This window comes from Macrosteles quadrilineatus, unplaced genomic scaffold (genome assembly GCF_028750875.1).
Source record: "Macrosteles quadrilineatus isolate MER2022 unplaced genomic scaffold, UCM_ALF_1.0 Scaffold_1__1_contigs__length_201487025, whole genome shotgun sequence".
NCBI lineage: Eukaryota > Metazoa > Arthropoda > Insecta > Hemiptera > Cicadellidae > Macrosteles > Macrosteles quadrilineatus.
In genome coordinates, this window is record NW_026542594.1 from 189,430,278 (window position 1) to 189,448,583 (window position 18,306).

General features: G+C 33.3%; 1 protein-coding gene across 1 annotated transcript in view; it reads left to right on the plus strand.

The window, feature by feature from the left end:
- Positions 1–388: 388 nt before the first annotated feature.
- The window catches only part of LOC128992496 (leucine-rich repeats and immunoglobulin-like domains protein 3), a 205,557-nt gene continuing 187,639 nt past the window's right edge, over positions 389–18,306 (plus strand). The window contains exon 1 of the mRNA XM_054416102.1: positions 389–474. The gene's annotated coding sequence lies outside the window, so the exon portion shown is untranslated. The remainder of the gene's footprint in view (positions 475–18,306) is intronic.

Sequence of the window (18,306 nt, forward strand, 5' to 3'; positions counted from 1 at the left end):
TCATATTTCATTCCCACAATTTCCCATTCGAAGGATAAGCTATTGTCGTAGGTCTCATGATAAGATCTGGACCTGGGACCAATATACTTTGACATTATGTCCTTGTATATTATTTAAAATTGTTACACTTGTAGTTTAGACGCTAGAGCTAACATAAAAGCGCTTTAAATCACTGGCTAAAAAACATCCAGGAAATCACTTTTCACTCAGAGTACTCAAAGAAAATACCCATTCAACAGTACAGCATCTCAATCTAACCAATAACAAGCTTCCCAGTCGGTGTTTGAAAATTAGTAATCGGTGAACCATATCGAATGACTATCGAATGATCCGATAGTCATATCGATGTAGTCTCGTCTCCGAGCGCTCATTAGTCTCAGCTCTTGCACACGTGTTGTATTATCCAGTGTCGCTCAGTGCTTGTGTCTTGTGCTCCTGCATCTCCGGCTACCCTCCAAGGATTACTTTCATAAGGTATTGTCCTGTTGGAAATTAAATTTCTAAATTCAACAAGTGCTGTGTCCGGTGGTTTTTGCACTTTCTTTGTCATTAGAACACCTGTGCGCGTGCGCAAATCTCTATTAAGGGTTGGAAAGCCATTCATTTATTTTGTAATGTGAATAAGAGGTGAACGTAAATAAGTCCGTAATGTTTGGTTTTGACTAGTAATTTTACTATGGGTTGTAAAGCTAATTGTAAAATTATATTTTTGTTATTTTTTATTAGAATGGAAATATCATGTACTTCTTATGAACTGCTGAATATGTTTTTAGATGCGCCACTGTTACTAAAATCTAAACTAATATAGGCCATACTTAAATGAATGCATAACAGATTTTACTCCTAAGAAAAGCCAAAATTCCATATCAAACTATGGTAAATGATATTGATAAAATATCATTCTGCCTTAAAATTTCATTGTTATTTTGGTTAAATTATGTTTCGGTTTATACTTTTTCACATACCCTCGGAGAAAAACTATGTACTATCATTCTATTTATTAAGTTGCTCAATAATGTTCACACGTACCTTACGAACACATCGGAATACATTTATTCATAATTTCCATTCTATTTTGAATCAATAAAACATAAAACTCCAATTCTCATTATTTAGGCTTCAATCTTAATAATACACCTTTTGTAAGGAGAAGGTTTATTAAATATTTTGTAAATAAATCGGAAGTATATATAAATCTGTGACTTCTTGATAAATCTGAGATCTTCCGGACACCTTTCTTCTCGTTAAAGAATGGTGAATTCAGCCACACCATTTATAACTTGGTTGATCCTTTTTGGCTTAAAGTTGAAATTTAAAATACATTGCATCCAATAACACCTAAGACGATATATTTTGTATCTTTGGAAAATAGCGTATTAACGTTTATTTACTCGACCCAAAATAATTTATTTAAATTACAAGAAATATGATTTGTTTTTAAAACGTTCAGTGACAAAGTTGTGTGCAAATTGAGTTTAATGAATTCAAAAACAGAATATAAACGTAAACATAAAATATAATGTGTTTTGATTATTTGTTCAATATTGTAGTTTTACCTGGTAGCTTATTCCATTATTAGGGGGATAAAGCACAAAATAAATAAAACTAATTGAATATCTTATATCTATAAACAAGGACATTTTTATTTAATTATAACATAAAAACGAAAAGAAAACTGTCTTGGGTGTAGCTCTCATTATGATTACAATAGCTAATCCTCTTTGTCGCTAAAACTATATCCCCTACTTACACAATATTGTATCCACAGTCAAACTTCCAAACCTTGTCCGCAAGTTACAGAGTAAAACTTATAATTAAGCCCATGTACAGAACATGTCTCCACAGTTATAACAGACAGAGAGACTGTGACAGATTAGTAACTACAGTCTCCAACTTTACTACGTTACTACCTGACTGCTCACAAATTACAGTTGCAGACTGTAGTAGCAAATGTAGGACTAGGAAATTTACGCTTTGCCGCACAACTCTGACGACAGATCTCTTTGAACTCAACTGGTAATATTGATATATTCTAATACTAACACAGATTTTAACGTGGAAACGCACGGTATTCTTAAAAGTAATTTTATACCTAGATGCATATTATTTTTGCAATATTATTTTGCATTTCCAAAATCTACGTTGTCTCTTTTGGGCAAGAACTTAATTTTAACGAAAGATAATCCGGGGTTGAAAAATAAAATTCGAAAGGACAACGTTGGTTCGTTTTGTGAACTATTTAGCATCCCATTGAACCATTCTTTAGAGTAAATAACCCACAAAAACGTTTTGGTTAACGTTGTGGGTACGTTGTTTGTTAACGTAATACAAGAAATAGATCAAATAAACTAATTAATCTGAATATATTAATGAAATATCTTAGACGATTATAGTATAAAACCGGTTAACGTAAGAAATAGATCAAATAACCTAATTAATCTGAATATATTAATGAAATATCCTTAGACAATTATAGTATAAAACCGGTTAACGTAAGAAATAGATCAAATAAACTAATTAATCTGAATATATTAATGAACTATCCTAAGACAATTAGAGTATAAAACCGGTTAACGTAAGAAATAGATCAAATAAACTAATTAATCTGAATATATTAATAAAATATCTTAGACGATTATAGTATAAAACCGGTTAACGTAAGAAATAGATCAAATAAACTAATTAATCTGAATATATTAATGAAATATCCTTTGACAATTATAGTATAAAACCGGTTAACGTAAGAAATAGATCAAATAAACTAATTAATCTGAATATATTAATGAAATATCCTTTGACAATTATAGTATAAAACCGGTTAACGTAAGAAATAGATCAAATAAACTAATTAATCTGAATATATTAATGAACTATCCTAAGACAATTAGAGTATAAAACCGGTTAACGTAAGAAATAGATCAAATAAACTAATTAATCTGAATATATTAATGAAATATCCTTAGACGATCATAGTATAAAACCGGTTAACGTAAGAAATAGATCAAATAAACTAATTAATCTGAATATATTAATGAAATATCCTTTGACAATTATAGTATAAAACCGGTTAACGTAAGAAATAGATCAAATAAACTAATTAATCTGAATATATTAATGAACTATCCTAAGACAATTAGAGTATAAAACCGGTTAACGTAAGAAATAGATCAAATAAACTAATTAATCTGAATATATTAATGAAATATCCTAAGACAATTACAGTATAAAACCGGTTAACGTAAGAAATAGATCAAATAAACTAATTAATCTGAATATATTAATGAACTATCCTAAGACAATTACAGTATAAAACCGGTTAACGTAAGAAATAGATCAAATAAACTAATTAATCTGAATATATTAATGAAATATCCTTAGACAATTACAGTATAAAACCATTGTTAGGGTATTTCTTGTAGTAGATTCAACAACCTGTTAAATTCCAATACAGTGTAAATAAAATATATGGTGTAATATTTTTTTTCAGTTGGAACTATTTTATTCTACAAAACCTGTGTATGTACAATAGATTTCCTTTACAAATCTATATTTCAAAAGTGATAGATTTAATTTTTAAAACTTGTGTATACATTTTCACTCGCTAACGATACATCGTTTGACCCGATGTTGTTCCACCACTTTTACCCCAGGTAGGCATTAAATAACTACATATGCAAATAAGAGGGTTTTTGTTCATACGCCAGCTGAAAGTCGAGGAAATCAACTATACATTTTTAACATTTCCCGTTTTAATTGTTCCATCCTATAATATCTGTGTTTCAATATCGTTATTGAACTTAATTTATGTTTACGTGTTAAAGAAAACTCCATTCCAATTAAACCCACCTTAATGGTAGACTAAGAAGATACATGAGTAATTAAAATTGTATTTTTAACACCTTATTGACGGAGTGATAACTAACACGTCTATCGGTAACAGCTAACCTTGGTTTGAAGCAAAAAGTAAACCATTCTGGGATTATAACCAATATATGAAACCTTTGTGAGTAAAGTGGCTAAACAGTTTTAAGAATCAGTATTACGAAAATAATGTTCATTACACAGGAGAAAAATGTCTTTTGGATGACGCGTCGAAAAAACACTCAAAGTGGTGGCAAAAATAGACTCCTTCAACTGACTACAAAATTAAAAATAAAACCACGTATTTCGTAGAAAATACTGTTACTGTGAAGACATTTTTCGGGTCACGAAAAGAACCGTTTATAAAGGTAGCCAGATTTATTAACACTGACATTGAGTAATTCTGCGAAAACACGGGACAAAAGAAAAATAAGACACCTTTTGTCATAGCGTCGGTTTACAACCAAACATAAAAGGCCGCGATAAAACGGGGTCGCCAAAATTACCTTCTTAAACTTTGAGGTTCCTTCTGTAAAAATGGGAAAAGAACTTTTAATTTAGTTGAAATAATCTGTGATTTAATCTAAGTGATTTATTTGGGCAGTGTGAAATGCTGGCATTTTGTCAAACGTGTACTCTAAAATGGTTTAAACAACATAAAAACCACAAAAATATAAAAACAAAACTTATAAACATAATAATAATAAACATAATAAACACATAAAATGGGTTTTCTTGACGTACCTATAACGTATGAGCTAATTAAACGCAAAGAACTGCGTTTATAATCAACGATAAAAAATTGATCACAGCATAATCTTTGTATCCAAGTCTGGGGGAATTTTTACATGATTTTAGTTTGAATTTGTATTTTTAATATAATTTTATGAATTTTGACATATACTTTTCATAGATGGATGCACTCTAGTTTTCTTGATCAGATCATTAGTTTAATAGGTTCATAGGCAGTATGATTCGAAATAGGAGATTTATTAGTTTTCTGCACATAATCCTGTAAATAGATTTCTGTTTTTAATTTTCTATTCAATGCAAACACAGTTCAAATGCATGCAATCTACCTGTTAAACACCCTTGCGACAATAATCTGTCCGTAAAGGTAAACACTTGTACTCTTTTGTTCAAAGTTAGTATAATTTTTGGGAATTAATGTGATCATACATTGCAAACTCTGGCGCAATTATGTATAGTCATTAGATTGTATAGTTGCACCAGAGTTTTCAATGTGTTGATTCGACACGACAAATCAAGTTGTGCGAACCTACAAATAATTCCTTTTAATATCTTCAAAAATCTGCATGAAAACCAAAGGTATTTCCAAGGTCAGGTAAAGCTAAGTCAAATGGACTCAGTGTTGGGTTACTAACGACTTCTGCTATCGATCGACAGCCAAGTACCGTAGTCTATTTCCGACGCCAATCAAGTTGTTAAGCTCTGATGCCCGTGGGAGGATATCATTATTCGAGGATGTAAATTTGTCTTTCAAACGACAAAGGAGAAGTGGAGGGGGATTGCGGATTGATTACCTATCCACGTCAAGTAATTATTTTACTGTAGCGCGGTAGATAGAGAAGACATTTTGTTTTTAATTAGCAGAGTGCAAATTTTAGATTTAAGATAATGCTAGAACTCTCTCAGTACTTAGCTAAAGCTATAGAGTTCTAAATATCATGGATAGGACTCTTAAAGGGAGTAGGTTCCCGCGTAAAAAAACCATCTCCATTTCAACCCAGAAGAAATTTTTAGTTCGTTTGATTAACAACCCTAAGGTCCCTAAGGTGGGGACCGATAAAGTTGACCATACTAAACATACTCCCTTAGTGGATTTTTCATCCTTAACAGCTGAAGACAAATTTATTGTTAGGTCCAGTGCCACTAGGACCGTGTTTTTGATTAAAATATCTTTCTTGTTATTTCAGCAATTTAAAACCTCGTTTAACCAAATAAAACGATCTAATCATGAGCAATAACGTATTCTCTAGTTGTATAACAAAATAGAAAAGTCCAAATCATTAAATTCACCATAAAATATAAGAAACGAAATCTCTTCGTCACTGGTGTCCAGTGTTACCAACTTGAACTAGACGCGAAAAACAAGCTTACAAATTTTACAATGGGATGAGAAGTCTACTTGAGCTGGTTAGTCTTTGATGCTAGTAACCATTACTATATCGAATGCTGTTCAGAAAGATTCCAAACTGACCCCAAGATAAAAAAAATAAAATAAAGCTACAAGTAAAAGTTAATTAATTGTATAGTCTTTGCTTGAACAAAACATAGGATCTTTTTATAATTGATTGAATAGAAATGAATTTATCAAGGCATTACGAAAGATTTATGTAAAGAAAATTGCAAACGATGTACTTTAGTTCGTATTAAATTGGTGAATGAAGTATTTTAAGCACTGGGCGACTAGGTAGGCTATTCATCTATTCGTTTGTTTACTCCAAATAAAATCATCCATTAATCTGTGGTTGTTAAGTAAAGTATATTATTATAATCTATGATTTGCACATCTGGAAATCTGAAAAGAATGGATTAAAACCCTTTCGCAATTAATTAAATGTGTTTACTATGGTCAACGCTATATAAATATTAAACGTATCTAAGGTTACATTATAAAGTAAAAATTTAATCCTGACCCAAGGAAAATCTGATTACAATGTATTCAATTCCGTGTTCTGTATCTTTCTTGGACACCCTTGGGAAATTTGTTCGTATCCTTAAACAAAATCATTTTCTTGCTGTTGCTAATTAAAATATAATGTTTAAAGTTTGTTCCATACACATACACATGATTTATGTGTACAAAAAAGAAATTTAATGTTGTTTTCGTGGTAAAAAAACGTTGTCTCGCATGGCAATTTCATTCCAAGGTCACACAGGTCGTATATTGAACATTTTTGTATTGTAATCCATCAACATACACGAAAATGTTATATTAAAATCACTAGTAAAATAAGATAAACCAAGATTTTGATTGGTCATTCGGTTGTGAATTAGTTAAAATATTAGCGAAAATAACTTTAATGTTAAAAATAGCTTTAACATAATTGCATATCCGTAGTCCGTCAACATTAATTTAAAATATTCACGCATAGAAGTGGTCATACACGATTGAACCTCGGAAGGGAAAATTACAGAAAGCCAGAGTCTATTATTGATTCTCGGCTCGATTAGATGATCATTACAGGTAGGAGGTAAACGTTAATCGATCTACTAGCCCGAGGACTCGCACTTATAATAGGTAAGAGCATTGTAGGATTTTAACTGAGTATTTTTAAATGCATGAATATCTACGTATTGTTCTAAACTAGCCAAAATAGTTTAAAAGGGTTAAAAAGGGTAAATTCAGTAAAAAGGTACATAGAATAAATCTATTTGTTTATTAAATAGAGTAAACAGAAGGTGTAAATCTTTAATTAGAGTAGATTTCTCATAAATAATGTAAAGTACAACACATGTTAACTGCAGACAACTGTAGTTACATCGATACTGTGTTTTACTACTGTAGTGAGACTAGATCCATCAGCACAATCAGTGTCAGGGACTAACAACATCAGTGATTGTTTGGACTCACTGATCACACAAACACCTGTTAACTAGAAACAACTGTAGTCTGTTACATCAATACTGTGTTCTACTACTGTAGTGAGACTAGGTCCATCAGCACAATCAGTGTCAGGGACTAACAACATCAGTGATTGTTTGGACTCACTGATCACACAAACACCTGTTAACTAGAGACAGCTGTAGTCTGTCACATCAATACTGTGTTCTACTACTGTAGTGACACTAGATCCATCAGCACAATCAGTGTCAGGGACTAACAACATCAGTGATTGTTTGGACTCACTGTTTAAGCAAACACCTGTTAACTAGAGACAACAGTAGCCTGTTACATTAATACTGTGTTCTACTACTGTAGTGAGACTAATTCCATCACACAATCAGTGTCAGGGACTAACAACATCAGTGATTGTTTGGACTCACTGTTTAAGCAAACACCTGTTAACTAGAGACAACAGTAGCCTGTTACATTAATACTGTATTCTACTGTAGTGAGACTAGGTCCATCAGCACAATCAGTGTCAGGGACTAACAACATCAGTGATTGTTTTGACACACTGATCACACAAGTACCTGTTAACTAGAGACAACAGTAGCCTGTTACATTAATAATGTGTTCTACTACTGTAGTGAGACTAATTCCATCAGCACAATCAGTGTCAGGGACTAACAACATCAGTGATTGTTTGGACTCACTGATTAAACAAACACCTGTTAACTAGAGACAACAGTAGCCTGTTACATTAATACTGTGATCTACTACTGTAGTGAGACTAATTCCATCAGCACAATCAGTGTCAGGGACTAACAACATCAGTGATTGTTTGGACTCACTGTTTAAGCAAACACCTGTTAACTAGAGACAACAGTAGCCTGTTACATTAATACTGTATTCTACTGTAGTGAGACTAGGTCCATCAGCACAACAGGGACTAACAACATCAGTGATTGTTTGGACTCACTGATCAAAGAAACACCTCTTAACTAGAGACAACTGTAGTCTGTCACATCAATACTGTGTTCTACTTCTGTAGTGAGAATAGATACATCAGCACAATCAGTGTCAGGGACTAACAACATCAGTGATTGTTTGGACTCACTGGTCACACAAACACCTGTTAACTAGAGACAACTGTAGTCTGCCACATCAATACTGTGTTCTACTGTAGTGAGACTAGATCCATCAGCACAATCAGTGTCAGGGACTAACAACATCAGTGATTGTTTGGCCTCACTGGTCACACAAACACCTGTTTACTAGAGACAACTGTAGTCTGTCACATCAATACTGTGTTCTACTGTAGTGAGACTAGATCCATCAGCACAATCAGTGTCAGGGACTAACAACATCAGTGATTGTTTGGCCTCACTGGTCACACAAACACCTGTTTACTAGAGACAACTGTAGTCTGCCACATCAATACTGTGTTCTACTGTAGTGAGACTAGATCCATCAGCACAATCAGTGTCAGGGACTAACAACATCAGTGATTGTTTGGACTCACTGGTCACACAAACACCTGTTAACTAGAGACAACTGTAGTCTGCCACATCAATACTGTGTTCTACTGTAGTGAGACTAGATCCATCAGCACAATCAGTGTCAGGGACTAACAACATCAGTAATTGTTAAGGCTTACTGATCACACAAACCCCTGTTAACTAGAGACAACTGTAGTCTGCCACATCAATACTGTGTTCTACTGTAGTGAGACTAGATCCATCAGCACAATCAGTGTCAGGGACTAACAACATCAGTGATTGTTTGGACTCACTGGTCACACAAACACCTGTTAACTAGAGACAACTGTAGTCTGCCACATCAATACTGTGTTCTACTGTAGTGAGACTAGATCCATCAGCACAATCAGTGTCAGGGACTAACAACATCAGTGATTGTTTGGACTCACTGGTCACACAAACACCTGTTAACTAGAGACAACTGTAGTCTGCCACATCAATACTGTGTTCTACTGTAGTGAGACTAGATCTATCAGCACAATCGGTGTCAGGGACTAACAACATCAGTGATTGTTAAGGCTTACTGATCACACAAACCCCTGTTAACTAGAGACAACAGTAGTCTGTTACATCAATCCTGTGTTCTACTACTGTAGTGAGACTAGGTCCATCAGCACAATCAGTGTCAGGGACTAACGACATCAGTGATTGATTCAACGAGTTGGTTAGACAAACGTCTGTTAACTACACAAAATTATTGCAGGTCGCCATGTTAATACTGCCACGGCTACTGTGTTTTGACTAGATCCACGTCTTCATTGTTTAGTTTTAAGAGCTAAAACTATTTCGCAATCTTAAAATATGAGTTTTGTTATTTGTAGTAACATATAATACAATACCTACTATTGACACATTTACTGTGTTCTACTACTGTAGTGATACTAGAACCATCAGCTAAATCAGTGTCAGGGACTAACAACATCAGTGATTGTTAAGGCTTACTGATCACACAAACACCTGTTAACTAGAGACAACTGTAGTCTGTCACATCAATAATGTGTTCTACTACTGTAGTGATACTAGAACCATCAGCACAATCAGTGTCAGGGACTAACAACATCAGTGATTGTTAAGGCTTACTGATCACACAAACACCTGTTAACTAGAGACAACAGTAGTCTGTCACATCAATACTGTGTTCTACTACTGTAGTGATACTAGATCCATCAGCACAATCAGTGTCAGCGACTAACAACATCAGTGATTGTTAAGGCTTACTGATCACACAAACACCTGTTAACTAGAGACAACTGTAGTCTGTCACATCAATACTGTGTTCTACTACTGTAGTGATACTAGATCCATCAGCACAATCAGTGTCAGCGACTAACAACATCAGTGATTGTTAAGGCTTACTGATCACACAAACACCTGTTAACTAGAGACAACTGTAGTCTGTCACATCAATACTGTGTTCTACTACTGTAGTGATACTAGATCCATCAGCACAATCAGTGTCAGGGACTAACAACATCAGTGATTGTTTGGACTCACTGATCACACAAACACCTGTTAACTAGAGACAACTGTAGTCTGTCACATCAATAATGTGTTCTACTACTGTAGTGAGACTAGATCCATCAGCACAATCAGTGTCAGGGACTAACAACATCAGTTATTGTTTGGACTCACTGATCACACAAACACCTGTTAACTAGAGACAACAGTAGTCTGTCACATCAATACTGTGTTCCACTACTGTAGTGAGACTAGATCCATCAGCACAATCAGTGTCAGGGACTAACAACATCAGTGATTGTTTGGACTCAATGATCACACAAACACCTGTTAACTAGAGACAACTGTAGTCTGTTACATCAATACTGTGTTCTACTACTGTAGTGAGACTAGATCTATCAGCACAATCAGTGTCAGGGACTAACAACATCAGTGATTGTTTGGACTCACTGATCACACAAACACCTGTTAACTAGAGACAACTGTAGTCTGTCACATCAATACTGTGTTCCACTACTGTAGTGAGACTAGATCCATCAGCACAATCAGTGTCAGGGACTAACAACATCAGTGATTGTTTGGACTCAATGATCACACAAACACCTGTTAACTAGAGACAACTGTAGTCTGTTACATCAATACTGTGTTCTACTACTGTAGTGAGACTAGATCTATCAGCACAATCAGTGTCAGGGACTAACAACATCAGTGATTGTTTGGACTCACTGATCACACAAACACCTGTTAACTAGAGACAACTGTAGTCTGTCACATCAATACTGTGTTCCACTACTGAAGTGAGACTAGATCTATCAGCACAATCAGTGTCAGGGACTAACAACATCAGTGATTGTTTGGACTCACTGGTCACACAAACACCTGTTAACTAGAGACAACTGTAGTCTGTCACATCAATACTGTGTTCCACTACTGTAGTGAGACTAGATCTATCAGCACAATCAGTGTCAGCGACTAACAACATCAGTGATTGTTTGGACTCACTGATCACACAAACACCTGTTAACTAGAGACAACTGTAGTCTGTCACATCAATACTGTGTTCCACTACTGTAGTGAGACTAGATCTATCAGCACAATCAGTGTCAGGGACTAACAACATCAGTGATTGTTTGGACTCACTGATCACACAAACACCTGTTAACTAGAGACAACTGTAGTCTGTCACATCAATACTGTGTTCCACTACTGTAGTGAGACTAGATCTATCAGCACAATCAGTGTCAGGGACTAACAACATCAGTGATTGTTAAGGCTTACTGATCACACAAACACCTGTTAACTAGAGACAACAGTAGTCTGTTACATCAATCCTGTGTTCTACTACTGTAGTGAGACTAGGTCCATCAGCACAATCAGTGTCAGGGACTAACAACATCAGTGATTGTTTGGACTCACTGATCACACAAACACCTGTTAACTAGAGACAACTGTAGTCTGTTACATCAATACTGTGTTCTACTACTGTAGTGAGACTAGAACCATCAGCACAATCAGTGTCAGGGACTAACAACATCAGTGATTGTTTGGACTCACTGATCACACAAACATCTGTTAACTACACACAATTATTGCTGGTCGCCATTTCAATACCATCACTGCTACTGTTTTCTGACTAGATCCACGTCTCCATTATTTAGTTGTAAGAGCTTATACTATATCGGAATCTTAAAATATGAGTATTGTTATTACTAGTAGCATATAATACAGTACCTACTATTTACACATTTACATGTATTTAAGTGAAACTTAAAACACGCTTTAGTAATGCCGTTTAATATGCTTTTAGGAGGTTGGTTACCTCTTTACACCCTTTTTATCCGTATACGTGGGAATTAATGCCTGATCATGGAATGAACTAAGCATAGTAAAGGATAAGCTGGTACATTATTAGAAAGAACTGTACTGGTAATTTAATTGGTAACACCATGAAACGAACCTAAAACATAACTGCTTAGGCTTTACTCTTCTTTTTTCTATTGACTGATCCAACGAATCAACCTTTTGTTTAATAAGTTTCAATTATTTAATTAGTTAACAAAAGATTTCTCAAAATAGTCATTAATTATCTTTACCAGTTTAGTAGTATGATTCAGTTATTGACGATTAAGTCTCAAAACCCCCAAAATCCATACATTTTATGTCTGTCAGGTAGGCTATCATAGCTGATACCAGACATTATGTTTGTACACGGCACTTTACCACAATAATGACTTTAAAGTTTGATCTGGACGGAAATTGCAACGTAACAAAGTTTGGTAATTACAAACTGTAATTGTTCACAGAACCGTTTGGTTTAACTTTTGATTGCAACATTTTGCGTCATCAAAGACTTTAACCACAAATTTATATGAGTTTCTATTTTTAGGTAAATTAAAAAATATAATTTTGGCTATATTATACAAAGTAACGTTATTTCCAGGTTTGTAACGGAATTGTTTACAGCGTAAAGTCAATAAGTTCCCGAAATAGGTTTACAGAGTTATTTAACATAGAGGTAGGAAAGTTAATCGTTATTAATATAAATTAATTGCTGATAAGTCGATATTAGTGTGTATACATGACTAGTAGTGAAAACATAATCATTACTTACCACAATTGGACTCTTATTTATATGTGTAAATTGAAATTTTTAACTTTGCATTGTGTATAAATTATAAAAATACAACCTTCAAAAAATCAGTTTAAAATCTCTAAAAAGTCACGATGGATCAAGATTTGAAATCAACTGCTACGACATGCTCGGGAATGAATGTACTTTTTATATTGTTATTGACAGGCAAATAGAGTACAATTAGATACAAAGTTTGCACTAGGTTTATGTTACCTGGATTCTGTCTCCGATCCACGGTATAGGAAATTACAGCTGTTTCGTCTTTTATTGGCACACCCTCAGGTTTGGTGAACGCAAGCTTTTCTATAAAATATCCCTCGGTGTTGTGTTCGTCATGGTTTTTCGTTAACGGTTATTAGTGATAATTTTAACCATCCAATAGACAAACATCATGGAATACAAAGTTTACAGACAATTGATATATTTTTTACAGTTTGTCATTAACTATGACAAAACACAAATTGAAGCTCGCCATTACACAAAAATAAAGGAAAAAGTAAATACTACATTTAGGTGTGTTATTTGTTGAAAAATTATAAAAAATTAAATGAATGAATAAAGAAATGAAATAATATACACATAACATACAGCATGAACAAAATACATACTTTCGAATACATAAATTATCACTAAATTATCAGCTAAGACTCAAATAAAAAGAACATTAATTTCTGTGTTACTTATATTATACAGTGTGTAAATTAAGTATGGAAACAAATCTGTATTTTTAAAACCGAAATAGATAGAAATATTCTATTTGTGGCAATAATAGTTAACAAAGATTCCGCAATTTTTCACATGAAAAATATTTTTTTACCCCCCTAACAGGGTAGGTGGTAGGGGGTGACTTATTTTTTTCAAATAGCAACCCCTATTGAGTGACCCCTCATTTTGAAGAGTTTGTCAAAAGAAACACAATGACGCAAATCCGAGGTGAATATCTCACTCCTAGCCCAAATGGCGGATATTCCAAAATTTGATTTATTGTACGTGAAAAGCACCAATTTCACAAATAATGGAAAGAAATCTGTATTTTTAAAACCGAAATAGATAGAAATATTCTGTTTGTGGAATTGATTGTTGACATAGGTTCCGCAATTTTTTTAATCAACAATATTTTTTCAACCCCTTTAACAGGGTAGGGGGTGGGAGTGACTTATTTTTTTCAACAACAACCCCTATTGAGTGACCCCTCATTTTGAAGGGTTTGTTAAAAGAAAAAGAATGACGCAAACCCGAGGTAGATATTTCACCCCTAGCCTAAATGGTGGGTAATGAAAAATTTAATTTTTGTAAAAAAAGCCCATTTTGGAATATCCGCCATGTTAGCTAGGAGTGAGATATTCACCTCGGATTTGCGTCATTGTGTTTCTTTTGACAAACCCTTCAAAATGAGGGGTTGCTATTTGAAAAAAATAAGTCACCCCCTACCACCTACCCTGTTAGGGGGGTAAAAAAATATTTTTCATGTGAAAAATTGCGGAATCTTTGTTAACTATTATTGCCACAAATAGAATATTTCTATCTATTTCGGTTTTAAAAATACAGATTTGTTTCCATACTTAATTTACACACTGTATATTAAATAATTATTTCTAGATTCCTTAAACATCTTTTACACTTGGAAACCGTTGCGCTTATTTATAAATTTTTAATATACATTTATTAAATGTTGTATTATTTTGATTATTTTCCGTTAGTTTTTTTTATGAATCAGTTTTTTAGTTCAGGATATTTCCACTCAAACAGGGTTACCAATCTCCGGTGAATGTAAAACTTCCAAGTTGCTTTAAGATTGAATAGACAGATCTGCCTCTGATGTGTTTCTAACAGTTTCCAATAAGTGTTTGGTTAATTGGTTTACAGTTTGTCAGTTTATAATCAAAATGGAAACTAATTTGGTTTGATGTTCTGTTGAAGTGGATCCTATGAATTGATAGATTGATTGAAGTATCTTTAATACAAAATTAAATAAACACTTTTGTATCATTTACATTTTTTAGTTAATTGTTTAAAGTGTTTTAATCTAAACTTTGAGATAACCCCGTGTTTTCTCCTTTCTTAGGGTATTTAATTAATTTCGATATAAAATTACATTATACGGGTGAGTGACGAATAGTGACTTAAAAATCCGTTAATTGAGCTTTATGAACGCGTGATAAAAATACTTCAGTACAAAATTGGTGTGGCTTAGTTTTATCATCTAAAAAAATTAACTAAAACCATTATTTTAAGGCGTTTGTAAGGCAAACTATATTATTAAAAACATAATAACTATTCAGTTAATTATTTTAAGTAACTACCTTATAATGTGTAATCTGGATGCAAATTAAGTATACCGTTAAGTAGATTTTCTACGTGATATGGTTGTGGTTTAGAGTATATTATTAAGAAAACATTCCTTCTAAAAGGAGGTACCTCTTCCATAGGAATACATCACTCTTTAAACACTCAACCAATCATTTTGTTTTGCTTTAGTAGACTTTTTATGTACCGGTATGTAAATAAAAACCAAAAACATGCACAAAACACTGGACCCCTCATTTATTTAAATTTGTAGCAGGACACGCGATAGGCACGGTTATAAAAACATGGTTTTCCACTCTGTTCTATTAAGTACAGGCTCCACCAGACAAAAACCCTAATGCTGACGCAATGTTGCCAACGTGAAAACATAGCAAAGTGTAACGTAAATTATATGAAAATACCCTAATAAAACTTTTGAAAACCTAAGAATAAACTTATGAGTTTAGATTTATAAACCTAATCCATAACAGGAAGAATCTATCATCCGATGCTCTCGATCTATTTAATGGATTAAGTTGAACAACATATGTACATAAAATATACAGGGTGTCCCGGAACTCTCTACCAATATTTTAGGGCATTGCTCCTGGGTAAGAAACATACCTAAATATCATATTTAAATTGTCCGGAAGTCCTTAGTTACTCACACAGCCACCATTTTGTTTTTTTCAATTATTAAAATATTTTCTAAAGAATGGTTAAACATACGAAATGGAAACTTAGCACAAACATTTAGGACAACTAGACAAAGCTACCAAAAAATTATCCCGATTTTTCAAATTCATAAAACAAAATGGCGGTAATTTAAATTTTTTGTAAAATCAATGGTTTTTTAGTTATTTAAGAAAACAAATTTAAATTACCGCCATTTTGTTTTATTATTTTGAAAAATCTTCATAATTTTTTTGTAGCTTTGTCTAGTTGTCCTAAATGTTTGTGCAAAGTTTCAATTTTATATGTTTAACCATTCTTTAGAAAAAAATTAATAACTGAAAAAAAAAACAAATGGCGGCTGTGTAAGTAACTAAGAACTTCCGGACAATTTAAATATGATATTTAGGTATGGTTCTTACCCAGGAGCAATGCCCTAAAATATTGGTAGAGAGTTCCGGGACACCCTGTATAAGGCACTGTTAAAATCGTTTGGACATTAAAGTATGTTTGGTATTTTACCAACTTATAGTCATTAAACATCAAAAGGGTCGTTGGCTGTTTGACTGACCATTTTTCACTCGTTGAGCCGCAAAAAGAACTCTTTGCTCCTCAAGGTCTAATAGTTAATTCATACGCTGCGCTGCCTTGTCATAGTGATAAAATGCTCGACTTTCTCATTTTTTAAGGCCAGCCTTGATTTTGATTTCATAGCATGCATTAATTGACGTAGAACAGCAATGTTCCATACTGGAATGATTTTCATATAATTTGTTTTGATTTTAACTGTAAAACTATAGATTTAAAACATTGTGCAGCAACGGAAATAAATATTCAAAAGTAACCATGTATGATTAGTTGGATGATAAAATAACTTTTGCACAAAAGCCAATATAAATTGTTGGATACTCGCTGTAAATATGTATGAAGATTTTTTTCTCAAATAAGTCATTAACCTTTAGTATTGTTTTCGTATGAGAATAAAATAAGAGATTTTAAAGCGAACATTTTTTTACAGTTGTTTTTTCTTACTTCAATAGACATGAGTTTTCGAGTGTATTTTTTATAACTCTAATAGTAATTTAACTTAACGTAACGTAGGTTTGTCACGAAACTCAGGAAATTTGATATTAAATTCTTAGTTTTTAAAGGTGAAAAGTCTCAGATTCGAGTGCAAGAAGGCGCCTTTTGTCATTACATAACAATAAATAAAAAAATAAAAAAATAAAAATCTCGGGGTTACCGAGATTTACAGCTAAATATATTGCAATAGAGAAAATATATTATTGAGTGGCAAAATAATTTCCATTTTAACCCATAAACAAGGATTTACTTTGTTAAAAACTCAAGAGGAAAGTACACTAATGCTAAAAGCTTTGGTTGTTATTTTACTTTAAAATTAATCCCTTACTAGTATTCTTTAATCCCAATGTGTACATACTGAAGTAGGTAATTAGAAATAGATTTTTTTAGAGTCTGTTGATACAGTGGAGCGAGCTGGTCTAGTATTAGAGCGCGGGGCTTCGGAGCACAAGGTCCCGGGTTCAAATCCCGCCAATCACCAATGGATTAAATGTATGTGATAATGCTGCAACCTTCTAGGGCGAGCCTGAAGTAATGTAAAACAGTTCCGGGTTACAACTAACACCCTAGGAAGGTGGGACAAAAAACTCTGTTGATAAAATTTCTACCTCCAAATTGGCGTTTGAAGGTGCAAACCAACGCTCATTATGTTGTTTTGATCATCCAACGCCTTTATGTCAGATCAAAGAGTTCATTGCGTGAAAGTACTTGAAAATCTCCTCACCCCCCCTCATAATCATTGTCTTGCTTAAGTATCACCATAAAGAAATATTTAACCTGCTAAAATATCTAATACAGAACCACGTTCTGGTTGAATATAGTACAGAATAGGTAAACAAAATTCAATAAATCTAATAATAAAGTGAGTATAGACATACGAATCTTAAATTGATGGGATCAATTTATTACGAGCTCACATTTCTATTAAAAAAAAGACAAATACTTTTTTCTTGTTTGTTTAGTTTTAGTTCGAACTAGTCATAGTTCTCTCAAAACCATTTGATTTTCGCCCTACAGCAGATAGAAGAAAAATCAAGACAGTTAAAAACGAATCATGAATAAGTTATCACATATTCTGTACACATAAGAAATATTAGTGACTAAATTTAATTTTAAACTGTATAATGTCTGCAACGGATGTATTGGTTGTTGTTTACTACAAATTGTTTTACTGCAAACTCATAATCGTTCATCAAATCTGAAAC